Source organism: Gymnodraco acuticeps, unplaced genomic scaffold (assembly GCF_902827175.1).
Source record: "Gymnodraco acuticeps unplaced genomic scaffold, fGymAcu1.1, whole genome shotgun sequence".
NCBI classification, from domain to species: Eukaryota; Metazoa; Chordata; class Actinopteri; order Perciformes; family Bathydraconidae; genus Gymnodraco; species Gymnodraco acuticeps.
Genome location: NW_022990224.1, coordinates 259,857 through 273,291, shown reverse-complemented (window position 1 = coordinate 273,291; position 13,435 = coordinate 259,857).

Below are 13,435 nucleotides of genomic sequence, written 5' to 3'. Positions count from 1 at the left end.
GTCTGAAAGGCTGAACACACACGCTGCCAAGTGCTTTTGTAGATGTGTGTATATGGGTCTTGTTTGTTTTCCCTCGGAGCACAGTGATAGGCTTAGATTAGGTCGGCAGACATGCCTTAACAAGATGTGGGGCAGGCCTTGATAACACGCTCAGATGAGCTGTCTATCTTTGGTCATGGGACTCCATGAACTCGCTCACCCCAGCCGTGCAAATTAAAAACAGTTGTCTGCAGATACGGATATCAAAATAAAGCAGGGATCTTGTTTTGTTATACTCCTACACATGCAGCATGAATAAAGTTGTGGCTCTTGCATATTTGTCTTGTGCATTCACCATCGCATTATTATGTGCATATTTTTCTCAGTGCGGTGTGTTTGCATGTGTCAGTGCACAAGTGATCTTTGCATGTGGCATCTAATGTTTACCTCATGTGGCCTGGCCCTGTCGTTTGTCGGGCATTACCGCATCTGATCCCTGTCAGAGCTCTTGGACCGTCTCCATTCGAGGGTGTTATCCCTCCAGCTGACCCAGAGGATCTTTGCCGTTCCAGGCTGTCAGTTGGGCCATCCCCACAGCCCTGCTGCGGTTCTCTTACTCAACACGCCATGTGTTATTCATCACATGTTGTCATGAGCCGTCAAAAGAAGCCATGACAAATGCTGCTTTTCTGTTTATGAAACGATCACGTTGGCCTCACACTTGAAACCACCATTATCACTCACAACTTGATGCTCTGCACTTGCATAATCTGTTTTGTGGGCAGGCGCTGACATAATTCAAAGGCAGGACGACGTTTCATTTGCAAAATGAAGGGAATACAACATTCTTCACAACATGGCAGTGCTGTGGATCAAAAGCTGAGAAAACAACAGGAAAGAGATTCATATAATTTATGATCAGACTTGTGGATTTATCACAGAGCAACATACTTTTTTCCTTTTACAGTAAGTAGAAGCATGGAGCACTACACGCTAGTCACTGCACAATACGATGACTGTATATCTCTTACACTCCCCCACTGCTCACAGAGATGACAAACTTGCATTGTCCATGTCCAGAACAATCTCTTCCTGTGTGGAGCAACGCTCAAAGGTCAGGCAAGGTCAAGGATCTTTAAGAAGCGGAGTACTGTAAAAAATGCACACATGTGTGGAAAGGAAAATAGGAACAGTTTGCAAGGAAGCTATTTATAGAAGATTTTGCAGTGTACTTTACTGTAAACTAATTGACACCAGTTGAAATCAACCTCTTACTTGTGAACCTCCATTTTATTTTTGCTTTTAAAATGCTCACAAATCTTGGAACCTGTTGAGACAAAGCCTTCCCGCTGTCACAGAGCTGTCCTGAAAATATTTCGGCTGTATATGGACAGTTTAGTCCCTCTCTGCGTCACTCCTTATTTCCCTTCACCCCTCCTTCTCCACTCGGGCTGAATCAGCAAACTGGGCCCCCCGGTGTCGCTTCGCAATGGCATCACCACTGATTTGCTTTGGTGAGCCGGCACATGCATCACGGACAGAGAGCTGCTTCCCCCAATGACAGAGCCAGAAGGGGCCGGGTGGGCGGGAAATGAATTTGAAACAGCCGAGATGGCTCAAGTGAAAGAATTACTAACAAGAAAAAACAAGTTTTGCTCAACTGAGATTTAAGGGGAAACAGGCATAATAAATCAAAAAGAGCTCATGGAGCTTCTCTGTAATGTTGTTTTGGCTCTTGTTCTCAATTTAACATTTAAAAAGACATCTGTATTCACTTTTTTGTATGTAAAAACCACAGAGTATTTGTCATGATGTAAATTATAATCCTGCGTGATAACTAAACATGAAGCAAAGGAAGGAGATCAGTGTTAATTGGCACACGTGGATATTGCTCGCTAAACTTCTATCTGACCCGTATGATTAAACGGGGACTTGTGCAGCAGCTTGTCGGCTCTTTAAAAATGTGCGAATTGCTCTGGACAGAGCAAAGCTTGATTGTACACGGGTAGGAAATCTGGTGCACACTCAGTCAGTATAATTTACTGGGTCATTGGACACAGATTTCTATCTTTCTCAGAATCTTTGGAGCATTTGTGGTAAAGATAATCTCATTAGTAGCTATATATTTTAGAGTGGTTTGCATCAGTATTCGTGCTCCCACATGCAGATTTACCAGATGGGGAAATATTTAGTAAGCTTTTACAACAAGAGAGTAGTAAATAAAATCCAGCAAAAGTAAGTATGTGAATTATATTGACGTGGGTCCGCAATGGTGTAAAATAAAGTTACTGTCAAGAGACAGAAAAAGCATTAAAACACCCATAGACTGTATGGAAACACCACACAACTCAGTAAACACCATGCAAAATGTGGACCTTATTTGATCATTGTACAACAGTAATTAATGTAACATTCATAGTCATGTTCATAGTCACCTTTCGGCCAAACATAGTGTTGGAAATTCAAAACATATGAGCATTTTAGCAACTTCTGGCATAAGATATAAAACGCTTAATTAGCACCGTAACTTACATGAACTGCGTTTGTCGGACATGACAATCGGTTGTTTCGTGAAAAGTCGAATGGAGTTTTATTTCCTTTGTTGTAATAAAGGATGTTCCAGTGTGCTATGCTAAAGGGCGGAAAATAAAGGAAACATTCAATAGGTTTTCGTGTATTCAAACAGCTCTTAAGATGGATCCCACTAAGGCAAACCTCTCCTGTGACAAAATGGCATCCAATGTAATAAAAAAAGTCAATCAAAGAACTAGATTCCTATACCGGATCTCCTCTCTGGTAAACAAAAACACCCTGAAAACTCTGGCAGGAGCACTCATTCAAGGGTACTATGACTATGCTTGCACGTCATGGTACCATAGCACCTCCTTGGCGCTAAAAATAAAACTTCAAACATCGCAAAATAAACTGGTCAGACTACTGCTTGACCTTTCATCTAGAACCCACCTCACCTATGCCCACTTTGACAACCTAGGATGGCTTAGAGTAGACGACAGAGTACAGCTACTTGCAATGGGCCTGGTCTACAAGATCCACTACACCTCTATGGTACCCATGTACATGTCAAAATTCTTCCCAAAGGTCAAGGAATACCATGATCATAACACCAGAGGGAGCTCCACAAATCATGTGAAACCCAGATTTGGCACAAAAAAGGGGGAATACACGTTTCGCAATTATGCCACATCAAGGTGGAACGCTCTTCCCACAACTGTAAAGGAAAGTAAAACTATACTTACCTTCAAAACCTCTCTTAAAGAGCACCTTCGGGGGAGAGCATTGCAAAACTGGCCCCGGTAATGGTACAAATCTCAACCTGTCGTTCAATGGACAGCTTCCCCCCCCATCTATGTATATACTCGCATTTTAGACTCTGTTACTAACTGTATATCTGTAGACTTGGTATGTCTTAAATGTCCGGTTAGGATGTATTAGAACAAAATCTAAAATGAAAATTGTAAATAAGCAATCTGTATGTAAAAAACCACCTGTATGTAAATTGTAAATAAGCCATCTGTATGTCAAATATGTCTTATATGTCTTAAATGATATGATGAATTGGAAATGGGGGACCCTGATGTAAACAAGACGAAAGTCTTTCTCTGGTCTGCATCCCCTTAACAATTGTATGTTTTGAGCTGTACTGTACTGTACCCAATATACAAGCTGTTAATAAACTTTTCAATCAATCAATCAGTACTTCCGGGTCATTGGCAGCACCTTTTAAACATTTAGCTCCTCCCACCAAATTAAACTTTTCATTAAAAAAAACAATTATACAGTTTATAAAAGTATGACTTATTTAGATCTTGTAAGCCCCCAGATATAACACAAAGATAGTAAATATTTCCATACATCTTTTACTTAAGACTTTTACTCTTTAACATAACAGGTGTTTTGCAACACACTAACATAACAAAAACGTTAATTATGTGTCTCACGTGATCTTGAAAGCACGCGAGAACACTCTATTTAATTGAGGGAAATTATCGGAAATTATGCGCCCCCTTCTTGCCAACTTGACCCCCAGCTGGGCAGACCGTGGCGAATCTGCCGCACACTTCCAAACATGTGAGTGAATACTGAATAATGATTGTCTAAAATAAAAAAAGAACGACCAAATGTGCTCCTATAGTCGCGATACTGAAATGGAAATGACACGGAGGTTAATAGCGAGCTTTGTTAAAGTATTTAGTGAGAATGTAATGGCGTGTACGTGTGTGTGTGTGTGTATGCTTGCGCTGCCCACAGGTTAAAGCTGATTCCCTCAGTGCACCGGAAAACAACAAAATGAAATTGTAATTCCTTTAAAAAGCAGGAAGTTTACTGGGTTAGACCTTAAATGAATAAGGATGGTCATATATGTTTTATGATTGTCAGGTAATCTGACAAAAAGATAAACAATATGTTAGTCCAACTCCTTATATGCTACTTACTGACTACTTTTTGTCTTACCTATAACACACAGGTTTTTTTTATTTTTTTTATGGTCATGAATATATCACTTCATTTTAAAAATGATTACCTATTTAAACTTAGCACTCTAGTTTTAAGCTATAACTCTTTAGAGTTATTAGGGACTATTTTCATTTGCAGAGTTGATATTCTAGTCACTATTAATGCACCAGGAAGATGTGGTATAGACTTAGTAAACTCCAATGCCCATGTTTATATCATGATGGTTTCATTCAGTGTGTGGCTTATTAACATGTCTTTAATTGTATAACAAATGAAGTCTTCAATTAATGTTTTATCTGTATTTAAGAACAAGACATTTTTGCAATAATTGGATTTGTTATTTTTGGTCTTCTCATGGTTGCCAATAGTAAATATATAGAAGAAATATAAAATGACTAGATGTATTCAATTACTGTGTATGGAGAAAACTGATCACGTAGTGTTATAAGGTTGAGTTGCTCTTATGCAGAAGTTCCTATAGAGGAGTGTGGTGACCCAAAGACTGTGGGGGTGTACTGATGAGGTCACTAAACTAACGTGGGTTACAGATACAAACTTAGCGGCGCTTTGCAAGGTTTCAAACGATTCTTCTATGCAATCCTGCTCATGACATTTCCTCACAGGGGAGTAATCAGATCACTTTGTGCAATTGTGATTATTATTCAGTTTGTGTAAGTAGCACAAGCCACTTTATATTCCAGATTTTTAACGTCAGCAATCCACGCGTTATGAGAGGAGACAGTTTTGACGGTTCATCCCGGTTGAGATCGGCCTGAGATTGTACCATTTAAACAGTATTAAGATACGTTTGATCTTCAGGTGCTTTGTGGTATGCTAAAACAGAACCTTGTGCTATAATACACTTTGACTTGGAGCAGTGGGCACAATGTCTATCTTTGATCAAGCTCTTTTTGAATCCTAATAGGGGTACTGTTACTGTACACTGATACGCCTGGTGGGACTCAGAGCGTGAGGTGTCGGAACCAGACATTGTTTCAATCACAGGGCGAGGCTAGAGGAGATGTGTTTCTCTGAATTTAAAAAGTGGTGTGCAATCAAGAGTAAAGAGCCACCCCCCCCCCCCCCCCCCCCCCCCCTTACACACTCACTTACACACACATATTCACAAGCTATAGTTGGCAACCCAATCCACTTCAGTGTTGGCTGCAGGAAGTGCTAATGAAGTTATTAATGATATTCATGTGTGCAGTGGCGTGCAAGCAAGGCATGGGCCTCCATTGGCCAGCTGGTAGAACTGTCTCGACTTGAGTTCATGGTGATTAATAAAGTGTGGAAGAAAGGAGGGGAGAAGGAGTTTCATTTTGAGCTTTGTTGAGTCAAAAAGGAGCAGAACAATTCATGATACAAGACAAAAGTGATGCAAAAATGTCCATTTCAAGTCAACAATGCTGCCAATAATCAAGAGTAGGCTAAATGAGTTAATCTTCTGAAACAACAGATGTTTGTTTTTAATTATTTCCTTTTGTTTTAATGAGTGAAAACCATAATCTGTCTGACATTTTGAATCAATCAAACAAAAATCAATGCAGACACATTTTCTTACACAGATATCACTTGTGTTCACCTGATCTCAGCCTGGTCTTATCCACAGAGTTAAAACCTTCTGTTATCACAGCACTAATTTTGAGCCGCGAGTCACTCCTGCAAAGATGGCAACAATTAAGATGGCGGAGCGAATGGGGGGGACAATCAGACCCCGTGATCCGTGAGGGCCGGATCCACTGGCTCCATTACCAGGGGCTGTTGAAAGTAAGAACCTCCTTCCCACTGCTGCCTCATTGCTTGTCCAACAACTCCCTCTAGTGGCTGTCCACATGACTCAGAGTCAAGCACCATCTCAGTTCAATCAGACTTTTAAAAGTTTTTATGCAAGGAAAGAGTGTAAACCCATGATCAGCTCCTCTCTCTTGCAGTCTTTTCCTGTTGTTTTCGAATCTCAAATGGTTAAATATTACTTATAAATCTTTAAAAATGTAACAACGTCATGGATGTCCTGTTCATGTTTGTATTTGATAGTCAACTGAAGGTGGGAAGACTCAAAAGGGCAAAAGCTTGCTGGGTTTCGATGTATTCTGCCTACTTTGTCTCCATCTACTGGGAGGACTGAACCTTCTTCTTCTTATTTTGGTTTTCCAGTGTCTTTTAATAGCAGTTAATAATGTTCACAAAGGCAACACAAATTGAATAAGTTTACTTTAACAAGACGTGAGTTAATTACAATCTGGGGCACTTAAGGTTTTGCTGATTGTGTTGTAACGAATATTTTACTTAAAAACAGAATGTGTACGTCATACATACAGATCACATCACAAAGGACAAACCTTTTTCAACAGGTTGTTTCAGACCTATCACAAAATGATTATATATAAATACAGACATTTATTCTGAATATGCAGTATGAGATTATAATGTATTTAGCTGATTCCTTGACATATTGCTCTAGTTCATGATACCACACACACAGGACGGTGATTCCCACAGACATCATCATTCGGTGCCTTCCTGATGACAGCGGTCAAGTCTGAATTTCATACAGGAGTGCCAGGATCCAACCACCCATTACCACCAATATATCCCTCAATATAATGTATTTAATCGCTTTGCTATGAATGATTTATCTGTCCGACAGAATGCGGCGCCAGCACTGTGCACGTTTGGGACCAATTATTCTGTTCAAGCTAAATGAAGATAAAGAAAGGACACATTTATTGCCCTCATGCACCATTGGTCGAAAAAAGAGGAATTGCATTGTCCACATTTGCTATCTGCCACTTTCTCTGAGCTTTCTTTGCTGCGTCTCTGCCAGTAAGCGTTTGCTACAAATTCCACTAGATTCCAGTAAGTAATGTCTGACAGCGTTTCTGGGTTTAACGGGAAATCTGTCTTTGGGGTGCAAGATTATAACCTTTGCAAACCGCTGGTCAATGGAAAAGTCCTAATCCACTCATAGCCCAACCACTGTGGAGGTGGCCGATTCGACCAAAAACAAATAAATTCTGTGAAGAATACTCAGAAGAACAGCATGTGGAACGGAAGAACATTTCTGTCTGTTTACTTAAAGTCACTTTTGGTTTTGTTAAGACTAGAGAATGCTGCTATGAAGATGTGGGCCTGCTTTGTCTCCTGCTACGAACTCCTAGATGTTGAAGCATTTGTTCACGATCTAATTTGAATGTGATGTGGACATTTCAGAGTCGTTCTAACATCTTCCACATAAATGTCTTCTTTATTACACTGCCATTTCACACTTGCAACAGCCTCTCATCAGAAGCTGATAATGACTTTTACTTTTGCACTTGCGGCCTAATTGTTATACGGCAGTCGGAACAAAGGACACAATCCTTTAATACTCTGAGGGAAAGCATGTAGTAAAAAAAAGTGTTGCACCGCAGCAAAATAAAACCAAATGGTAAGCCTTTCATGTCGCAGCAGTTTGAGTTTACAACGGGGTTTATGCTATGACTGAAAATATCATTGTCATGCTGCTGGCGGCTGAGGTAATGGCTCCGGCTTCAGAGTGGAGGATGGCTCCTCTCTGTGTCCGCCAGCCGTTGTTGTCATCTTTGCCCAAAACCCCGCCACCAGACAGAAGGAGTAACTGAGGACGACGTGAAGAAGACGTGCAAAGGAAGAAGAGACAGAAAGGAGAAATCCCCTCAGAGCCAAGTCCAATGAAACCCTTAAGTGCCCTTTGACCTCCGCTGTCAAACAACACAGAATGCTCCCTGATTTCAGTTCCATTGGAGATGATCCTGCCGGCAGGGATCTCTGGTTTTGGCAACACTCGCTGTCACTCTTCTGTCTCCACGGAAATGTCTTCATCCTCTAACGCGCCAGGGGGAAGCTTGAGGGCAGACACTCAGACCGACAGACAGACAAACCGCAGGCAGCACAGCGCTCTGGAGTTGAAATAGCAGTCACTTTTCACAGGAAGTCGTTGCTCACTGGGATGCTTCACTGCTCAGACACAACAAAGTGGGCTTTTAAAGACCAAAACACACAGGAAGAAAAGTGTGGGGTTAACCGGAGGACAGGAGCAGGATGAGAGTTGAAATGGAGTGTGTGTTGACTGTGCATGCAAATTGTGTGGGATTCATGTCCTTGAAAAGCTTGGAAAGAGAAGAAGTTCAAGTAAACAATCTTAATAGATAAATGGCCTCAGTTTACTCAGAAGGACTTCATTTCTATTTTGGAAAAACGGTTCATACAAGTCTCTGTGCGGTCTGGTTGCCCTTTGCAACACATGTATGCAAACTGACAGCCGGTAAACTGTCAGCTTCTTTACACCAATGTCACCAGGACGACGTCTCGCACATTTGATTTTCTTGACAATTTAAGTGATTCTGACTGTGACCCTCCTAACCCAGGATAATTTAACTGTCTCTCTAGCATTTCCTCTCCTGTGGCTGTCTCCTTATCCACTGTCCGGCCTCTAGGCGCTACAAGAACCTCCCTGACCCAATTTAGATGTCAGATTACTGTTGTGGAGTCAAACAGGCAAACAAGCCGTGTGTGTGGCTGTGTAACAGATCCATCCAAACATTCCTTTGTGTGTGTGAGGCCCCTGCAAGGTTCAGTGTGTAGCTGACACAACAAAGGGAACCTGTGTTTGTCAAGCAGCCCGAAGCCAGGCCCAACCCGAGGCTGCCAGAGAAGCCCGGGACACTCTGAACCCACCTGAGACAGGACGTCCCGCTCGTGGGCTTCAGACATGCACACAGATAACACATTCAGAATGCATTCACACTTTAGAGAGTGATCACTGGCATTCACTTTCTTAAAATCTTTGGACTAAAGACATCTTAGGCAAAGAAAAACTGCACATCAGATGATAAAATATGAAAAGTATGTGAAGCTTTAATCTTCATGTCGATATTTGGTATTTTACCACACTGCAAATGGATAATATGTCAGTCTGGAAGTGAACCAGTGGTCATCAGTCATCAGTGTGTGATCATAGGATATACGAGATCCTTTTTGGTGTTTATCCATCCACTTGGGGACCGTGCATTAACTGGAAAAAACTGAGATGGAAATGTACATTTAAGTTCATATATCAAAAGTGGTTTCTTTAAAAAAAAACTTTTTTACATTTGGTCTTAGGCATTTAAGATGCAATGTCACCTGAAACTTAAACATATATATTTTCATTATTAATTAAGTTTGTTCATGACACTTAAAGTAGATCGACAACAAACAATATAATATTATCGAGGGTTGACTTATCGGTATATTTAATAACTCAGTTTCACAAACTTTACTTTATCATCATCTGCTTTCTATACATACTACTATAGCTCTAATACAAAGCAATATCATTAACGATTTCAGTCAAAGCTGCAACTGATGCGGCTCGTACGCAACACTTACTACCTTATTGTGTCATGTTCAGTCTTAGGAGATGATCATTTGAAACGATTTCAGGGGTTACTCTCTCTGTGACCTATTGCATACTGTATCACATGTGACCGATTTTTCACAATTTTAAACCTTGGTGATGACAACTGAGCAAACTCAATCTTCTAATGAAGACTGAGATGTAATTGAAAGTGAACTTGTCAACGACACAATTGGTGTGCGGCGTGCGTTGAAGCTTGCCGGCGGGCTTGTCTGAAACTCGACCAACAACCAATCACCTGAATCTCTCGCCCCGGACACACAAGCACACGGTTTGATTGGCTAGAGCTTGTACTGGCATATGATTTGATTGGCTGACGCTTCCGTCGAAGCTTCAAAAGTTGAACATTGCTCAATCAGCGACACTCCCACAATGCAGTTTGGCGAAGCGTGACGTCACCCCATTCAAAGTGAATGGGCAGAAGCGTTGAAGCTTCAACACACGCCGCTGTGTGGACGGGCCGTTACCAGACAGTGCTTTATTGCTGCTGTACAATGCAATTTAAGGAAAATAAAGAGATACTTTAGCAAATAAATGACAGTTTACCAACTAATCAATGTGCTTTAAACCTGCAGGGATTAATATTACATTGAGAAACAAAATCCTGGCATGTGCCACAATGAGATTGGAAGGATGATTGGTCGAGCTAATTGCTCCCTTGTATCAACAGCAAATCAAGCTTGGATATCATCAGCCTGAAAAAGGCCGCACTCTAAGGAAACATTTTTGTGCCATTTCTTCACACCGCAGTCGATCTGGCCAGTATTATTAGGCCACAGATGGCCTTTGCATATTACATACCCAGTGTTTGATGTCAGGATGGTATATGAAAAGACACTGACAGTGCCAAAACAGGAAAACCGCGTTGTTATATCCAAACATATCAAACCATTGGTATAGAAACCTCACTCTGCCGAACAAAATGCTGAAGATAAACAGCATGGATGGGTTGAGGGGAATGGCATATGCAGAGATGGAGCAAATCGGGAAAGCCAAACAGAAAACATTTTCGACATTTAGCTGATGCAATCATCTTGAGTTATTTATGGTGGGGTCATCACCGGAAAAAAATATTCTGATAAAGTAAAAACTAATGCAATTTTTCAATCTGATTAGACTGAAGAAAAATATTAAAATAATGTTAATAAATGTCATGTATGTTGACAATAAAATATATTGTTCTTTGAAAATGTTTTTGTTCATTATATTAAGACAGTAAATGTACTGTCCATATTTCTTTATTAACCTATTTAACTGAGCTGAGAGTGAAAGCGAGGACAACGATCTTCCCCTGCTTTATGAACTCGGTGTACCAGCTTCCCCTCGACAGCAGGTTTGTCTTTGTGGCTGCCATTGTTAAAGTAATTAAATAGTGCACACGTAATATCTCTGTGACCCTGACGAGAATGCCAAAAAAAATGCCGGAGGAGAAGGCACAGGGCGAAATGTATCTGGTGCATTTCTGCAATTCAAGTTGATTCCTCAATGAACTTGGCCTCTGTTTCCCGAGTGTGACCTAAGGCCAAGCCTTCCCGTGTGTGTGTGTGTGTGTGTGTGTGTGTGTGTGTGTGTGTGTGTGTGTGTGTGTGTGTGTGTGTGTGTGTGTGTGTGTGTGTGTGTGTGTGTGTGTGTGTGTGTGTGTCTTTACAAAAGCCAGCTTCAGAGGCAAGGGGACGGAAACGAGCGCTGTTTGAGCTAGGTGCAGTGCAAACACAGACAGTGCATGGGTCATTGTGTTAGACAGAGAGGAGAACGAAGGACCCACTCACACTGCAAACACTCCCAGCTGTTCAGAGCTACGTTTGCATGTGTGGGTGTGTGTGCGTGTGTACGTTGTCCCCGCACTTCTGCCAGTCCATAGCTGCGGTCAGATACAAAAATGGGGCCACACCTTATGTCAAGGCTCTCTGTTTAACTTCCACAGGTATGTAAACTCCAACGCCAAAGCATGCATTTGATGTATCCGCAACGTTTACCCAAAAGGGGAGGAAAGTTAATACTTAATTCAGTGTGCAATGTTATCTCATCCCTATTCCTGCCTATTGAAGCATTCACTTATAGCTCTCAGCCAATGAGAACAACATGCGATGGAATCAATTTTGCGAGATGGTTATTTAAAGAACTACAGGGCATGTTGGACTATAAGAGGCCTCATAAAACTAACCTCAAACTTACTGTTTTGTGTCATTTCTGGTTTATTCATGCATTATTTTCATAGTCAAGCTGCCATTTTGAAAACAAAACAGCAATTAAATCCAGTTGAATTGTTGCTTGTGGACGTAGGGAACATGTCATGATATAAATGTTTCAGATTAAATCACGTCCAAATTGCCAAATTGACGAGGACCCTGTCGGTTCTCAGACCTTTTCTCATACCCTCTGGCTTATTAGAGGCCAGTAGAGAGTATTGCTTGTATTCGCTCCACTGCACAAAATGTCTGCGGCCTTTGCTACAGACACAAGCCACATGTCTGTTTTAATTTTATTGTGAATGTCTGGGATGCCTGGGACCAAGGAGACTGAATGTGGTATATCTATTCTAATCTATATTGTAACACCGGCCTTCTGTTATTGATTAAAAGAATGTGTGGAGAAATTAGTTGAATATGCATTAGATGATCCCTGTTGTCAGTTTTGCTTCTCATTTTCTATTAAGTCAGAATGTGGTATATTCATAATAACTTTAGAGACAGTAGTAATGTACTTTAATGCACCTATCTGTCCATCTGTGGCCACCAATGCTCCAAAGTCTTTCAGGGATTAAGAGGATGTGAAGTATGTGGATCTATATATTATAACGTTTCTCTAGCACAAGTTGTTTTGTTGTCACCCACAACAGTCTCAATCTGAATGTGGGTACAGAAACTGATAATATTATTATCTCTGGAAATATAACGTTAGTCCAAACCCCCAGGGTGAACTGAATATTCTGTATTTTTCAGTCTATTGTTTCTGACATTTGGCTACAAATTATGAACCAAAACATATATTTAAAAAGGCATAATTTCAACATCAGATTAGATATAATCTTTGCACTGCTAATTCTAAATGTACTGACATGTTTGTCCGGTTTCAGTTCATTGTGCTTCCGGCTTGTTAGAAAATATTAGCCTGTAAAAACAAGAATGCTTGAGCGGGAGACCGAAAATCCCCCAAAACAAACCCCCAATTATGTTGTCTTGTGTGGCAAATAGTGCTGATGGTGGCACTAGGGGTCTGTTGTTGTATAATGTATTCCTGCTGAACTATCACATTCAGTAATTACTAAGTGTATATTATATTACTTTTGCGCAACATACCAACTACAGTCACACTGGTATAGTCGTGAGCCCGGTCTAGACACATGGCACAGTAGCAACAAATCCTAATCTCAGTCATTCTCAGGCCTCTCCAATTTGAAACTGGACTCTTTTCTTTCCTCTAAGCCATTTCATTCATTTTAGTGAGTGTGCTCCTGAATAGAGGCTACAGCTTTGGCGTTGTGGTCCCAGACTGTCAGATTTGGGTAAATTGATCCTGCCTCCCTGTTCTGTCTCGAGTCCGTATAGCCTGATCAGGAAA